The sequence below is a fragment of the Eleutherodactylus coqui genome, chromosome 2 (genome assembly GCF_035609145.1).
Source record: "Eleutherodactylus coqui strain aEleCoq1 chromosome 2, aEleCoq1.hap1, whole genome shotgun sequence".
In the NCBI taxonomy this organism is placed as follows: Eukaryota; Metazoa; Chordata; class Amphibia; order Anura; family Eleutherodactylidae; genus Eleutherodactylus; species Eleutherodactylus coqui.
The window spans coordinates 96318051-96334645 of record NC_089838.1 but is presented as its reverse complement, the minus strand read 5'-3'; the positions used below and the strand labels follow the sequence as shown (position 1 = coordinate 96334645).

The following is a 16595-nucleotide window of genomic DNA, read 5'->3' as shown; positions in this document are numbered from 1 at the left end:
AGATTTTAACTCAGCATCTTTATAATATCCACTCATTACTTGAGTTTATGAGCGGGGAGTGGATGTGACAGATTCTCCTTTTTAATAATTCTTACATCCTTTTTTGGTCTGGAATCATACAGACATCATCTGTCTTAGCATGATGAATAAACAATCCCTATTGAGACCTTGCTGAGAAGTATCCCGGCAGATTTTAAAATGTTGACTGCAATGGTAAAAGCTCCTCCATACAAATCAATGTTATTATATACACTTCTGTCAGACAGGGAGCCTTAATCACTCTCAATAGCTGTTTTTCAGCTGAACTAAAAGGAACTGTAAGAGCATGGAAATGTGCTTTAAATGCACAGCTCTCACTGATTTTAATGGGAGCTGCGACTGCAATTACCAGTGCCAGCCACTGCACAGGAGTGGGACTGATCTACTTCCACTCTGTACACTATGTTTAGCAATGACAGTGGACACCCGAACGGCTTATCAGTCCTAAGTGGCAGGCCACAGCAGATCAATTATCAGTGACCTATTTTGAGGACTGGGGAAGGCAACGGCAAACCACCCTGCAAAAAACACTTTGCCAAGAAAACGTCACGATTTGACGTCCCCCTAGGAGTCAGGCATGACTCGATGCTGCACCAGGGGACTTTACCTTACCTATTTTGAGGATAGGTTATCACTAGAAATATCCTGGAAAACACCTTTAATTTTCCTGACTGTGCCCCAGTGATGCCTCTAAAAATACAGGAGACTGTTTCTCAATATCTCTAGAAAGAGTATCCTAAGTCTAAGTGAATATTCAACTAATACTCTAAAAACCATAAATGGTTTCGATTTTGGGCAAAGTAGGGAAGCTTGCCAGAGGAGCCTTATACTGCTGTCAGTATTTGATAGTAGTATAGGATGTGAGGGGGGCCTGGTATCCATCTCAGGGTTTTTCTTGTGATCAGGTATAACTCACATAGGGTCTAGGAGCCAACATGCATGCTTTCAGTAACAGACTTTAATGAAATGTAAAATACAAATAAAAATGTTTATAATTATGAGCTGGATTTACCTAAAACAATATTTATGGCACAACCGCTTTTAAAATCTGGCTGTCAATAGCCACCACTACTAGGAGTATTTATTATTGAGTTGAGTCACATGGAATACGTTCCTAAACTGCCCCTAGTGGTGACTGCAGGGAGTGAGGAATGTACCATTCAGGTCTAATGAACATAAGCTCATCAGTGTAGCATCTGCAAACAAAATCTGTCATTTTATACAACAAAGTACTAGTACTGTGGCTGCATTACATCATAGCCATCCTAGACTTGTTATGAAATGAATATAAATATTTTATGGGCTCGAAAACAAACTTTTATCTCCATTAGAAGAATAATACAAAAATATCTGTGGACAAATGAGAACCTGTACATGTCCTGTGCATTAGCATTCATCTTGTAGCTCACATCACCCACAGAGATTATCGTTAGAATAACTATATTAGTGTGTCTGAAAGCGGTGCTTCACTGATTTCATTAGACCCCGCTCAGTACACCAGGCACCTGGAGTATTATTTAACAAAACTTCATTTATTTAAAAGTTTGCTGATTACTATGCTAAATGCACATCTCTCTTAATTGGAGGAGTCTTCAGCATTTTTCTTCCACTAATATCTACTCATGTTTTCCTTTGGCAGCAATTGAAAATAAGTCAGTTAATAAAAATGCACTTCTCCGTTCCCTGCAAATTGCTCTACTGTGGTTTATAGATAGCAGTAATGAGCTGCCATCTGTGTATAAATAATAAGGTACAACCAATAGATATTACTGATAATGTGCCTAGAGGAAGCAGGAAAGTTGGACTTTTTAAGCAACCTGACCGATGTTCTTTGTATCTATTCCAAATATTAAGAGAATAACTAGAACATATGCCAGAAGTGTTATATATTATGTAGCAGACGAGCAGGTAGAAAAGCAAAATGCAGTCAGCCAAGCATACAGAATCAGCTCTTTGCTCTGCAACAGCCCAATAACTTTTTTCCCAAAGTATATAGTGGCAAATGACCCTTTTCAGCAGGATGTCTGCCTTCTATATGAATTGATGAGATCTAACATATCTTCTAGCGCTAGTTAATGAGAATCAAATGTCCTACTTTGTGTAGGAGGTCAAAGAATACTGGATAAAATAGGTATGTATCCAACGAGATCATATGTTACAAAAACGACTTATCTTTTAGAAATACACAAGTGTATAGACAACTAGATACCCAAAAATGAATTTAAAGGGCTAGCAGCAAGGAATTCTTATAAATGTCTTTATTTTCATCTCAAACTAAGACTATGCAATTACTTTTGGTATTTAACTATTATAGCAACAAAAACACAAAAGTACTGTGTATTATAAAGGCACATAACGTAAGTTTTCAGATCTACATAGTTGGTGGCTAAAGGTACACAACCTTTTTGTACCTTAACACCCACCTCATGCTAATAGTGACATCAAACAAGCACATAATTATAAACTCATGTATTCTTATCATAGAAATCCCTAATTTACCATGTCAGGAGTTATACAAAGGAATCTCCACCAAAAGACAACATCTTTCAGAAGAACACCCTTGATCTAGATCACATTGCTCACTGATGTATATTCAATCAATCAAACTACTAACGACCACTTGACCGTGGGTATGTATGTTTGTGTGTGGGTGCTTCTCATGCTCGGCCCCTGGTGATGTCATCGCAGGTCCCACAACATATATAAAACACAGAACCTGACCGACAGAAAAACAACACAGTTAGGGCTCTTGTAGGGGAGGACAAAAATAGCAAAATTAGAATACAACTATTATGTCAGACACAACTCAGCAGTCCTGACAGAAGACACTGACCTACTGCCACCACAGAGATCCGGTGGGCTGAAGGACCTGTGGTGACGTCACTGCTGGGAGAGGAGCCATTGCGCAGTTTGATAGAAAGTACTGTATACTGGATAAGCCGACAGCAACCACCAGGACCTGTGATGACGTCACCGTCATACGATCACTTGCGTGGGTAGAGTCAGGGATCACATGACCAGGGGCTGATCACTGTATCCAAGAGTCTGCTGAGCTGGTGATGTCTGGAAATCAGCATGGATGTACCACAGCTGTGTGTGTGTGTGATGTGTGTGAATTAGGATGCATGTAGTAGAGCTGTATGTGTGATGTGTGGGGATCATAATGGATGTACCATGTAGCACAGCTGTGTGGCAATTTGCGCCACCAGAAACACTGGTACTATAATTTCCTAATAATTACTAGTGTCTTTATATTAAAGTGGAACTGACCACCTTCTTTGAGAGGTCTGTTCCCTCTAGAACACCATTGCTTACTGGAATTTTTGATGGTCATCTGAAAGAGGTTGTAATGCACTGTATCTAGACTTGGGCTATGGTTCTGTCCTAATTTGTCCAGCTCATAGGTCATTAATAGTTGATCGGCCAGGGTCTGCCTCTCAGGACCCCAGATGATCAACTGACCAGGCACCCACTGTCAGAGACACAATACAAACTGGCTGCTGCTCCAACCCCTGTGTAGTAGCTAATGCTTGTAACTGCAGGCTTGGCTGTCATCAAAATCAATGACCACTAAACCGAAGTCAGAGCAGCAGCTTCTGTTCCAACCCTTGTGTATAGCAGAACTAACCGAGGGCTCACAATCAGCAGGTATCAATATTGTTGACTTATCCTGAGAATAGGGTTATCTATAGTATTTTCCTGGAAACCCCCTTTAACTTGTTATTTAGATAATTACTCTGCATCGTATGATTAGAGTTCAAGGGGTTACACAGGATTAGAGAAAATGTTTGTTTGTTTTTCTGAAAACAGCACAACTATTGTCATGGGGTGTATATCTGATTTTGCAGCTCATCTCTATTCACTAGAATTGGGATGAATATAATAACACAGCATGCTACAGTAGTTTGACAATCAAACACAACGGAAACCTGCAGGTAAAAGCTTAAAATTGCTATTGATTTAAATAATGTCTGAGATGTCTCCTCCAAAATGTCTCAAAACTCAAAAAAGAAATGCAAAAATAGTTTTGTACTATATGCTGACATAAAGTATGCACAGATTCAGGACAGGTGTTCCGTACATGTGCTCTATTATCGACTGACTAAATGATGTCATAGGACATTCACAAAGATGTTGTATAAACTAATAGGCCGAGTCCCTTGGAATGGCAATTTTTTGTTTCTCTGCTATCTCATTATTATACACTACAACAGAACCTACCAAGAAGCACTTAGGGAAATGTCTAATGAGCAGAATTAGCCAGCAGGATGTACTGCAAGCTATGGTAAATGCCACACGAAAATCTGCAGGCTACCTGTGAAATTAAAAATGGCTTAAAATTTGCCTACAGTTCTGCATCAAAGTCCATTAGACCTGTGGATTTTGGTGCAGAATTCTGTAACTCTGCATCTTGCGATACACTTTGGTGTAATAATTCTGCCCGGGTGAAAGTGCCACTCTACCATTCTCATCTACAGGACATGTTCTGAGTTTGTTTCATGTATGCTGTACAGGTTTTTATCTACTTCTGAATTTAACATTTTAAGGTGTTGTGCCACAAACAGAACTTATCCCCTATCCACAGGATAGGGGATAGGTATCCAATAGTTGGGGGTCCAACCACTGGGACCTCCATTAATCACAAGAATGGGGTCCTGAGTGTCTCCAGATGAATAGAGTGGTGGTCAAGCATGCACACCAAAGCTCCATTCATTTCAACAGCACTAGAACAATCCCATTGAAATGAATGGAGTAGTTGTGCACATTTATTTTGGGACACTCTGGTCCTCCATTCCTATGGTTTTTTTGGGCATCCCCATGAATAGGGGATAAGTCTTTTTATGGTGCAGCGTCTGAGTGGGGTGCGCCAATCTGAGGGAGACCATGAGTTATCAAGCTGGTTGTCATGGGTGGCTCTGCGATCTCTCCTGGCAAGGGCGGCAAAGTGCCTGGCTCAACCGCACACGGTGGCAAAAGGGTCAATACAGTAAACACAATTTAATGGTGGTTTGTCACGTGATGCCAGTACCTCTTTAGGGACCTCAGGGTTAATGACGAAATAACTGACACGAGTCCTGTTAGCTTTAGTTTGCAAACTTTTACTAGCTTTTGAAACAGTTCAACAATAGCAACAATGGCAGACTTGCAGACTATGGCAGAGATATTTACTTGGCATACAGTTGATAATGTTGCTTCACAAATCCAGTTCAGTATATTTAACACTTTACTCTTCAATGCTCTCTCTATTTGCTCCTAGAGGTTACCCAACAATGCTCCCACAGTCCTAGTTATCTGTTTGGGCATTTGCTTAGAAGACTTTATGGTAGTAACTGAAGCTGGTTTTAAGATAGGCCTTTCTTACTTTCCCTGAATATATTTGAGCATGGTTCAATGCAACTCACTGTTAGATGAAAAGGTCCTAGTTGGTTTCTGCACACTGTGGGTTAATCCGGAAGCTTATTTAATCCTGGCTTCCTACTCCAGGCAATGTTTTCACTTTCTGGCATGTCTGGGGAACACCTCCCTCACGTCCTCCACTAACAACACATCCACTCTCTTTCTCCTCCTAACTACGACTTCCCTTCTCTTCCTGTCTGTTCTCTCGACCTTCAACTACTACCCCCCACCTAACATCCTGTCTCATCCTGTGCTTTTTCCCCCCACTCTTGGGACTCTCACCTTTCCCCCTCCACCAATGAGGGTCTGTGTGACAAGCAGCCAATCAGCAGCCAGCTGTTCCCAAGCAGTTAGTTTAGCATGTTGAAAGAGAGGGGAAAGACAGGGCTTTCTGACGTACGACACCTTCTATGTCTCTGTCTGAGCACATAGCCAGGGTTTCACAGGACAATGAGTGTGTGACTATTCTGGAGGACACTCTGGGCCACTATAATGGGACAACCGCTTTAACCTTTTGCTGTCTCATATCATACACACATGTATGTCATGGGAGAGAGGGTGTTCTCTCGAAATGCCAAACAATTATTGCATATGGATGACATGTTCTCAGTAGGTGAGCCTGTAAAATCTGCAGTAAGAGCTTGGTGTGACTGATAGCCAGGGACCTGTTGTAATGGCAAGGATTGGAGGGAGCATGATCCCTACTGTTAACCGCTTACATACTGCAATCAATGTTGATCACAGCATGTATAGTGTTAACAGAGGAAAGGAGCTCACTCTGACATTAAAGGACCTTTGCTATGAAATAGCAGAGGACCAATAGGTTGCCATTGCAGTCATATACCAGTCAATGGCTTCCAGTTCTGCCATGACTTTCAAGTACATGAATATAGATATTAAAAGAAATAACGAAAATGTATCTTGCTTCCCAAAAAACACAATAAAAGTGATCAAAAAAGTTATATGTACTACAAAATGGTACTAGTAAAAGCTAAGCTCGTTACACAAAAAAGCCCCTACAGAGCTATACAAAAAATTTTGGGTCTTTGAGTGCAACCAGTGTAAAAAAAAATATTTTACAAAAGAGGGGTGTATAATATATATATATATATATATATATATATATATATATATATATATATATATATATACAATTTACACTCATTGTCAAAAAAATCCAGCACCTAGTAGAAGTTGCCAGAATCGAAAAAAAACTTTGTATTTGTAATGATAACGCTAATGAATGAGTGATTACTATATCAGAGCAAAAAGATAATTTATTACGGAAAACTGAACCCTTGAAGGGAGGCTCTACAACCCTGTTAGACCGCCTCTAGCTTGGATGCGTGGGCATGGAGGCATACAGGTTCCATATGGTATGGACAGGTAAAGGAACCGAACAGACCCCATTATAGTCAATGGGATCCGTTTGATTCCATTGTGCGACAGATGCGTTCATCCAGGGAATTCCGTTTTCCTCCCATTACAGAGCAGGAAAAAGGAATCCCTATCACAGATGTAAAATTAGCCTTATGTGCAAATAAAAAGTAATTATTTGCAGCTGCAGCTCTGTAATGTAAGGTGAAGAAAAACAGAAAGCTTGCATAAGTCTTTTATGCCGTACAAGACACATCTGCTCTTTCCAATGTTTAAAAAAAATATATTAAGCTACAGGAGGATTTTGCTTTGTTTCTAAAAATGGAACTTGTTTGCATGACAGATAACTCAATACAATAAGTTCTGCTTAAAAAGCAAAAAATGGGAAATGGAAAAGAAAGTTTCATGTTACTTCTACAAAAAACTGCAAAAGTATTTGCATTTTGCTTTATAGTCAATCCAAGCTATGCCATATGGTTAAAGGAGAGGCGTCATCCTGCATCTTGTATCTAGGGAATAGTCTAGTGAATCACTCTGTGATACACATACTAGTCCAATATTGACATTAACTGTACAATTTCTTTTATCGTGTATTGGATTTTAAAGTAGAGACTCAAAAACTAGGTGGTGGTCAGAGCAGTATATTGTATGCCATCCCTTGCTTGTCTCATGCATTCCCGGGTTGCTAACCAGTACCAATGAAATGTTCACACAATGACACAATCATCCCTAATATGTATCAGTAAGCCAAAAAGAGATATTAAATCAGTTATCACCATCAATAAGATCTAACAATATTGCTAGAAAATATATATTGCCATTTTTAAATTAGAGTTGGCTATCACTAATTCCATTGGCATAGACCGTATTTTTATTTAGCCAGTCACGCACAACAGATTCTTTGGCCAACCCTCAATTCCCCCATAAACAAATGACTTATCCCTCTCTACCCAGATGGTGGAGGTCAGAAGACTGACTAGCTGCATTACACATTTAGTTTGGCCTCTCTGTTCGATATTAATCTAATCTGCATGGCTCACTTTACAGTGTCCATAAGAAGTATTGAACCACCCTACCTCCCAGCCATACTTTAGTGATTTCAGGCTGCTGTTTTCTAAATGACTTCTAATTAATGGTTCGTCAATGCAGGTTGCCTAACCCGGACAAACAATGCCTAAGTTAAAACGACAAATTGGCAGTAAGTCTGTGCCTTGATCTATGACCTTGGCTGGGTCTCTGTTGATGGGGTGCACATCTGGTGGTTAACATAAATGACTTTCCAAGTCTCACTGATGATTAAATCTAAAAATGGCAGAAGCTTTCCACAGATATCTGCCTTCAGTCAGCATCTGTTATGCTTGTTTATCTCATGAAAAGGCACTGACAGTCAGCAGAAAAAAGTTTGTGTACTTTTTCGAGCATCTAAAATCTCTAACTTGTGCCCAACTTAAATAACAACGAAATAGAGACATCGAAGATTGACGACAGAAAAAGACGGCATGGCCATCTAGTTTGCCCTTTATGTTTTTATCCCTAGGATAGATATATATGTTTATCTCAGGCATGCTTAAATTCAGCCCAATGTGTTTGCTTTAAGTTTGGCGTATATGCCAGGAAAGCTTCCAAGATCCTGATAAAAGTGTCCATAAGGATCCATTGGTTAGATGAAGATCAAAACAGTGTTCTTTTGGCCTCTGTCTGGCCGCTATACATCAGTAGGTATAAAAACAAAAGGACTGGAATAGCATAGTATACTATGCCATTATATCCTGCAGAGATAAGTACAAAAAAACTATAGACTATGGTAAAAGTTTTGCTTATTCGGGAGTCTATGGGTGATGGATGCCTTTCTATGACTTTTGTCACAGGCATCCATTAACCCTTTCCAATCCAATTTGTATTCTGGTTTTCCTAGGGGGCTTACTCTTTTTCTGCTGTTATACAATGGTGCTATATGCTGGCTAAAGCCAGTACTGCATAGGCTCTGACAGCTGAGAGGCTGGCAATATACAGTAGGAGAACCCCAATGGACATCTTCCAACATTGGAGCTGTACAGCCTTACATCTTAATGTCTTTAGATGTCAGACAGTGGATTGCAGAGGGTTAAACAGAAACATCAGAAGCTTTTCAATATCTTTTCATGACATATCCATTAACCAAATACCATGGGTGATGGATACCAGTAACAGGACATCCACAACACTTTTCTGTTTATTGTCTCAGGTTCCATCCCAGAGTTACATTTGAACCCCCAAAACAGGATTCAGATAGAACTCTAAATGGAATCATAGGCTGGTATTATGGTAGGTCTCTGTTTGACTAAGTTTCTATGTATCTTGGCATTTATGCCCGACTTAATAGAGTGGTTGACTATGCTGTTCTGTATAGCATAAATGGTGGAAGGGAATGAAATCCTAGTCAAGCAGAGCCCTTACTAGTCTCTATTAAACGAAAGACAGCCTATAGTTCTATTCAGAGTTCCATCTGAATCCTGTTTTCAGGGATTCAGACAGAGCCTGACGACATAAACATGATGAGATGCCCTCTAACAATGGCATCTGTCACCCATTGGATATAATGGCATCCATTTAGTGGATACATCAAGAAAAGTCCATGACTCACACCTTAAACAAATGCCTTTATAGACTATGGGTGATGAACACCACCTTTAGGTTTTACACGGGACAACTACCATCCAAATAGTAAATTGTAAGCTCCATGAGGATTTTGATGCAGAATTGAAAATGGCTGAATTCTGTTGGCAATTCTGCATCAAAATCTGTGGGTAGACCTGCAGGTTTTGTAGTGAATTCCACAGCAGCAGATTAAGCTGTGTCTTGAGGTATGTATTGCGAAATTATTCCACTCTTCTGAAAGTACCCTTAAGGAGTTCTCTTGAAAACAGAACAGCTTATAAGATTTGAAAATGCATAAAATAACATTTTCGTTCCTTTGTAATAGCACAAATTTGCTACATCAAATGGACTGCCATAAACCAGTTTAGTGGACCACTAATACACTGCAGTGATATAGCAATGACCTAAGGGTCCAAAAGGGTTTCTAGGGTCACATCCTGCAGACGCTAAAGGACCTATGGGGAAAATGGACTGATCACAGGTTGACCATAGTTCAATGTAAACGACACAATGATCTGCTCCATAGATGTACCAACAATAGAAAAAATCTTGGGTCATTGGATCATGCTTTTGGCCCAGCATCAGAAAATGGGTTCTTTTTATAATGCTAACATAATCTCATCAATCCAGTAAGGAGCCTGCATTGATGGAAACTGCACAAATTAAAGGGGCTGTCCAGTTGTAAACTATTGATGCTCTATCCTCAGGATAGGTAAACAATAGTAGACCGGCAAGGATCTGCTGCACGGGACCATCAACAATAAGCTGTTCTCTGGGATATTGTGTTCATACACTGAGCTGATTTCTGCAGGAAGCAGACAGTTCCATTCCCAATGCATTGGCCAGACTTGTTAATGCAGGCATTAAAGTGAACTTTGCCTGCAATACCAAGCCCGGCCATTTCAGTGGGAACGGAGCTGTCTGCTTCCTGCAGAAATCAGCTCAGTGTATGAGCACACTGGCCCAAAAACCAGCAGAGCAGAGGGTGTTCCAGGCGGCAGATCCCTACCGATCTACTATTGATGGCCTATCCTGAGAATAGAACATTAATAGTTTAGAAGTGGACAACCCCTTTAAATGTAGCTGAATGTTTAATTTTGTTTCTGGGCTTTAAATAATACCTAAATATCCTATTTGGCTCTTACAGAAGTATGCATATTTTTTTTTAAGATAGCAGAAAAAATGAACTGTGTGGACAACAGGTGAATAATTTCATTGCGCACAGCCTCAGATCATTTGATAGTCTGTCACATTGTATAGAAGCAATTAGCTTGCAGTGTACCGGAAAGCACTTTTGCAGATTAACAGAGTTTAATGCTGCATTATAGTGATTTTTAAAGTCTTTTCCACTGCAGTTACACAATAAAAAGAAATGATTCATTATTCTCAGTTAATCCATTATGTTAAAAAATCCAATTCCACATAGCAAATACCAACATTTTTATTATTTTTACACCACACGGTGGAAAACAAGCTGCTTACGTACCGTAAACTTGGCAAATACAAGGAAAAGTAATATACTATACAAAACAAAACAAGTTAGGGGGTTATTAAGGAGCATTTCAAGTTTAATGAAAAAAAAAGCCTGTAATTTATTGTATAGTACTTTCTTCGGCTCGTGCTGTTTTGTAGTATGTACAAATATGATTGTACTAGTAGATTATCTCATAACCTCATGAAAGGTCACAGAACTGTTTCTCCAATTTCCTATACACACTATTTTCCAGCAAAAAAGCAACAAACTATAAGTTGAGAATAACGACTCTATACGACTTTATAGGACAGAGGCAAAAGCCTGGGGGTAACCGAGCATCATCCATATGTTCTTGCTGAACATCGCATTCCAAAACCATTGGGACTAATATAGAGCTGCTCACCCCATTACTATTAGAGCCTACGTTCTTCTAGGTTGTCCACTCATTTTTACAGTGTTGGTGTGGGAATTTACATCCATTCAGTAATATGAGCATCACTGAGAATATCCCGTTTCCTTATATTCATTTTTGCTCCAAAAGATTTAACTTTTTTACATGCATAGCTGCTCGGAAACTATTTAAATTTACTTTTTTAATTAAATGGATGTAGGGCTTATTTTTAGAGTAGGGCTTATATTTCAAGCATCCTCAAAATTACTGAAAAATCATGCTAGGCCTTTTTTTCGGAGTAGGTCTTATTTTCAGGGAAACTGCCTAGCACTGAAGTTGAGTGAGAGACCTGGCTCACAATGCAAAACATTCCAGCTAAAGGTGTTGTCTCAAGGACAATTTCTGCCAACATTGTCTATTAGAGCATGTGGATGTCATAAACATGACTCTTCCATTCAGAACATCCCTCAATAAGTTAGAATGGAGAGCCAACAGGGGTAACTCCTGTTCTGACATACTGGAGTCTCATCTGAATGGTGTTGATGTAATACCATATTTCTCATGCAGGGCCTCTTGCATGGGAAATGCCTTGCTGGCATTCTGCTGAGGCCAATAATTAGCTGCAGCTGTCAAGTGATGTAGCTGTGATGTCTTCACTGCTACCAGATAAACAAAGCCCAGCAGGGAGGCTGAGAGCACAGTGCTGGAACTGTAGTGGCCCGAAACACCTATTTCTGGCCCTTTCATAATTGTCACACAGGTCATGTCTTTTATGTGGATGCACTGTGCAAAGTGTCTTGTCTGCTGTTATGTGTATTAAACAGCTACAGAATGTAAGAGGTTCATTCTGAAAGTGGCTGGGATATGTCTGAAAAAGTATCAAAATCTGTATAGTCACATGATATCTCCCTTCTATTAATGTGAGTGATTGAGAGCTAAGGAGGAGTGAGACTTTCATCATCTTCAGCGGTTGAGAGAGGAGTGGAGTGCCGGCCACATGGGGGTACTTTCAACCCTCATGTGGTGAAGTGATGGAGGAAGAGGAAAGGTATCCTGAATCCTTCCATGCCAGAAACCACCTCTGAGAAGAGAAAGGAGTAAGGAGTCCGCCGTGCAGTCGTCTTCAAGCGTTCTGAGTGAGTGTCGTGTTTCTCCACTGGAGTAATTCAGAGTCCCGGAGAGTATGTGTGTCCAGGGGCAGAGCACTGCAGATTACTAAGACTGTAGGCCTGGTTTCATCCAGTGTTCTCCTCCCTGACTGATCACTAATAAGCGGTCTTTCCCACACGTGCAAGTAAGCTGCGTTGTATGCCAATTATACAGTAAAGTTCATTGGTCATTGCCCATTCCCAGAGTTATCAAGTTCCAATCATGTGTGTGTGGACTCTCCTTATTCAACCACCGGATACTCAACGATGTGAAGGAACGGTGGCATCACGCGTGACAACTTCACATCCACCCCACTTATACAGGTAACCGCTGTCCCAGCGTTGCCTGGAAGAGGCCTAATGGTGCCTTGGCCGAGGTTCCGTGTGTCCTTCCGGGGAGTAATCTCGTAGAGCCACTGTGACAAGTGACACCTCTACCCCTGCCAGCTCCTCACTGTGAGCCTTGTGTCTTGGTTGCCATGGGGTACCACAGAACTGCAAAGGAATTTAACAGGTGAGTACTCAGCCTTTTATTTAATTTTTTAAATCTGATTCCCCCCTCTTTGAGCGCATTTTGTCCACTGCAAACTACTTTAACCCCTTCAGACCAGAGAATTTTTGATTTTTGTTTTTTCATCCCCGCTTTCCAAAACTCTTTTATTTTTCCGACACAGCTATTTGAGGACTTCTTTTTTGCGGGACGAGTTGTATTTTTTAATGGTACCATACAATGTAAACGTTAAAACAAATGTTTAAGTGGGGTGAAATGAGAAAATGCAATTGTGTCATTTTTTGGGGAGGTTAGTTTTTACAGAATTCACAGTGCAGTAAAAATGACATATGAACTGTGTTCTGTGGGTCAGTACAATTACAGTGATACTAAATCGATGTAGTTTTTTATTTTATTATTTTTAAAAAATTAAAAATCTTTGGCTGTGTGAGGGCTCATTTTTTGCAGGGTGAGCTTTAGTTTTGGCTAATTACATTTTGATCACTTTTTATTTGTCAAGGTAACTAAAAACCCCTGCAATTCAGTTTTTCTTGTAAACGATAGATAGTGCAGCATTGATAGTGATATTTTAATACTTCAGATGTTTACCAACATGTTGATATAAAATATGTTGGTTTATTTCATTATTTTAATTTTTTTTAGAAAAGTTTTGTCTTTTTTTCATAACTTTTTTTCATTAACTTTTCGTATATTTTTTTTAATGTTTAAGGGCTCAGTCAGACAGGTGTTTTTATGTGCAAATTTTTTGTGTGTAGAACGCAAATGCACAAAAACTTGCGTGACCGAGGAGGGCGTCACGCTGGAAAAACGGACTTGGCTGCATTTATGCACACATAAGATGCGCTGCCCGCTGTGACAGCTGCAGCAGGGAATTCCTTGGATGTGAAATCCCTGGATGTGACAGCATCCAAGGGTTTCACCTTTGGTCAATGGGGCCAGCTGTAGCAGAGGCAGCCCCATTGACATATAGAGAAGATCGCGATCCTCTGCCATAGCTGTGACAGCTGTGGTAGACGATTTCTTCATCTCCGCAGGGAGTCCCCTTGTCACTGAACACTGTGACTTCTGTCACAGTGTTCAGTGATAAGGGGACTCCCTGCGGAGATGAAGAAATCCTCTGTCACAGCTATCACAGCTGCGGCCGAGGACTGCAATGCTATCCAATTGAAAGCATTGAGATGCTGGCAGCCCCTGCAGTGATTTTCAGGAAAGGGCATTAAATATGAGCCCTTCCCTGAAAAGCATCCCTGGAATGTGCAAAAAATAAAAAAAATATATACTCAGCTCTTCGCAGCTGCCGAGGCTCAGGTGATCCAGCCACGTCTTCTCCTGAACTGCTGTGAAATGCTTTCAGCAGACGGGGATTTAAAATCCCTGTCTGCTGAAAAGGTTGCCTCTGATTGGCTGAGCACTGTGACCAATCAGAGACAGCACTTAGCTATTGATTGACAGCTGAGAGCTGCCTGTGATAGGTGCCTGCGCTCAGCCAATCAGAGGCAGCACTCAGCCATTCATTGAATTTTTGGTAAGTATTTCTGTGAGAATCCCTATAGCCTCGCCCACTCTCTTTGCGCTATGGGAATATCTCTCAGGATTCCCCATAGCAGGTAGAGAGAGAACAGGACTATGGATTTCCCCATAGCAGGGAGAGAGAGAGAAGCTATGGGGGATTAACCCATAGCCCAGCTCCGTCTTTCCCTGCTATGGCTTGATCACCCATAGCTCCGCTCTCTCTCCCTGCTATGGTGTAAATCGTGAAGCCCTGCGGGCTTCTTCACTTTTTCATCCTGAAGCATCTGCGCTTCTCAAAGCGCATCTGCTCCACTGAATGGGCGAATTTCATGCTCATAAAGCTCGGGTCTTCTGCGCAGGAAAAAATTACCCAGTCACGCGATTTCGGCAGCTGCAAGCAGCGTTTTTTTCTGCGCGCCTATTGGTGCACAAAAAAACACTCGTCTGACCGAGGCCTAAGACTGTTTTCTCTGGACTATGGTCATTGCACATGTGGGAGCTTTGGCTTTCAAGTCAAAGGGGAATATATATGACTTTTAAGTGATGTAGTATACAACAGTGGAACCCCCATGACCACCAACAACATCAAATACAGAGCAGGAAAAGTTTCTGAGAGTGGTTTTACACAGGCGAGAAAATTGGCCAATTTGATGTCACAGTGCAGGAATACAGTTGCCTGGGATTTTTACAGGCTTTATTCACATGAGCATTTTATCGCTGCAATTTTGCAGTGATAAAATGCTGGCCGAAAACCGCAACCATCTGATGCATTGGATTCCAATGCGTTTGTTCAGATGGGCATTTTTCCTGTGTGTAAAAACAGACGGCCGGAAAAGATAGCGCATATGGTGCGCACTCCAGCCAGGTGTTTTTACACCCAGCCGGAAAAGATAGGCCTGGACCTATCTTTGGCCGGAATACGGTGGCTGGTCCCATAGACTCCTATGGGACCCTATGGGAGCTGTCGTAAAAGGGAGGTGGCAGGGATTAGCACACTAGCTCTTGCCCTCACTCCACCCCCTTCCATTGCTGGCAGTCAGCAAGGAGCAGAGAGGGGGCGGGAGTTTAGCACACTAGCTCCCATCCCCTCCCTTTGCTGACAGCTGGCAAGGGGCGGAGAGGAGGAGGGAGTTTTGCAGAGCTAAACTCTCTCCTCTCACTTGATGGTATCCCAGGCTGCGGCATATATGCACCGCACCTGGCTCATCTGCACAGGTGAAAAACCGAGGGATGCAGCCATGGCTTGGTCACGGCTTGAAGGATCCTTTAGTCATGAATAGTTGATTGACATTGGTCTAGTGCTCAGCCGATTGTCAAGCCCATTACTGCAGACAGAGCTGGAATCAAATAACGCTGTCCGGATTGCAGTGGATTCAATGCTAGCAGAGCTATCTGTTTCCAATACTGTCCATACTGACAGCGGGTTTAGTGATCAGGTGATCGTCGGAGATCTTGAACATTAAAACCCTGTTGATCAACTATTAATGACCCATACTGAGGATAGGTCATCATTAGTAAAAGTCCTGGACAACCCTTTTAAGCAAGATTTACATGAGCATATGTGCATTTGCGACTCAATTATGCGTATCAGGCGCTGCATATTTGCATGCGCAACCGTGTTCTTTACTTTACTTTTTGCATGCACAAATTGTGTGCAATTACATGCACAAAAAACCACGTACCGATGTTCTCAGCCATTGAAATGGTCAATTTCTTTAATGAATTCAAGATGTGTTCTTTCCCTGCACAAATGCCCAGGAAAATAGAACATGCTGCGTATTTCTAGAAATCAATAGGCTTTTAGCACTGTGTACTACATGTCTGAAAAATATGCGCATGACTTGAGTGAGCCCTTAGTTGTTGGGGTCCATAGCAGCTGCTATGACTGCTTTCCTGGTAGTAACATCCATGTGGCTTTTTACAAGAAATGGGCTAATAGACTGAACTCCTGAAGTCAGCCATTCTATTGTAAAAGTGTTCTCCTGTGACAGATCCTCTTGAAGTCAGGTTCAATTAAGTTCATCAATTATAATTTCACAGTATCGGCTGCCTTCTGCAGTGTTCTGGAAAACATTATAGCACTTTCACAGTTACTAGAACAATAAAACC

At 41.1% G+C, this 16595-nt stretch overlaps 1 protein-coding gene across 1 annotated transcript in view; it reads right to left on the bottom strand.

The window, feature by feature from the left end:
• KCTD16 (potassium channel tetramerization domain containing 16) overlaps positions 1-16595 on the bottom strand; it is a 303096-nt gene that overhangs the window by 10150 nt on the left and 276351 nt on the right. The window lies entirely within an intron of this gene.